The sequence below is a fragment of the Ornithorhynchus anatinus genome, chromosome 18 (assembly GCF_004115215.2).
Source record: "Ornithorhynchus anatinus isolate Pmale09 chromosome 18, mOrnAna1.pri.v4, whole genome shotgun sequence".
NCBI lineage: Eukaryota > Metazoa > Chordata > Mammalia > Monotremata > Ornithorhynchidae > Ornithorhynchus > Ornithorhynchus anatinus.
In genome coordinates, this window is record NC_041745.1 from 35,623,476 (window position 1) to 35,624,866 (window position 1,391).

The window sequence follows — 1,391 nt, forward strand, 5'->3', positions numbered from 1 at the left end:
CTGAGGCATCTCTAGCCCCTGAGTCCTGTCACTGAGGCACTTCGCGCCCCGTTTCGCTTGGGAAGCCAGCACAAGCAGCATTATGGTTTTGCATGCTCCTGCCCTGTTGAAAGATACAAATATGCATCCAGGCAGACTACTGACCTATATCTAATCCTGCGTAGTATTGGACAGTGCTGTAGTTTCTAACGCCCTGCCGCCTGACGCTTTCCACCAGCCCCTGCTTCGCTCATCTACGCCGTGAGGCTTCAGAGCTCGAGAAGTGCTGTACGGGTGGAGCTGGAGCTTGGCTATACGACGGCAGCTACGGCCCTTTAGGGACAGAAACCTCTGGGTGGGGGGGTCGTTCACACCATGTCCCAGGGCAGATGGCGGGAGCCCCAGCAACACCCCGGCCAGATGGGAATGACCAGATTGACTTTTACACCCCATTTCACCCTCGATTCCTACCAGCTGCCCACTCTGTGTGCCCCATTGGCTGCTGATTAATAATAATAACAATAATAATAATAATGATAATAATGATGATATTTGTTAAGTGCTTACTATGTGCCACGCACTGTTCTAAGCGCTGGGGTTGATACAAGCTAATCAGGTTGTCCCTCGTGGGGCTCACAGTCTTAATCTCATTTTTACAGATGAGGCAACTGAGGCACAGAGAAGTTAAGTGACTTGCCCAAAGTCACGCAGCTGACAAGTGGCGGAGCCGGGATTAGAACCCACGACCTCTGACTCCCAGGCCCGTGGTCTTTTCACTCAGCCTTGCTGCTTCTCATACCTCCCGGAGGTGGTCGGTCAGGGCTTCGCAAGGGCGGAGGGGCCAAGGGGGCCAGTAGCCACTCGCCTCCAGGACCGAGCGTCAAAGTCTCCCAGCCCTGACTAGTAGCCCTGCACGCCCGGTCCCTGAGAGGCTGTTTCCTTACACCAAGCTCCCCGGAGAGGTGGGAGTGATGTCACAAAGGCCTTGGGCACCCTGAGTCCCTGCAGGTGAATCCCCGTGGGGGGTGGGGGCAATGTGCTAATGAGCCAGCACTGGTTTCTCATTTTCTCTACGCCACTGGGGGCATGCAGAGAAAGCAAAATTCACTGGAATTTTTCTAAATGCATTTGAAGGTTTGCTCGTTTATCTTTTCAGTGGGGTGATCCTTCTCGGTTTCTTTTACCTTTTACGATCGTGGTGTTTGTTAAGCGCTTACTATGTGCCAAACGCTGGGGAGGTACAGGATAAGCAGATCGACCACAGCCCCTCCCCTACATCTGTCTGGGTTTGAGTTTAAGCCCTAGAGGCCAGAGCAAGTACAAAGCCCCTCTTGGCCGGACGTCAGCCTCCAGTGGGATGGTGACCCACGGGGCCCGAGAACCCTGGACACCCCTTTGCCGAGCCCCCGTGG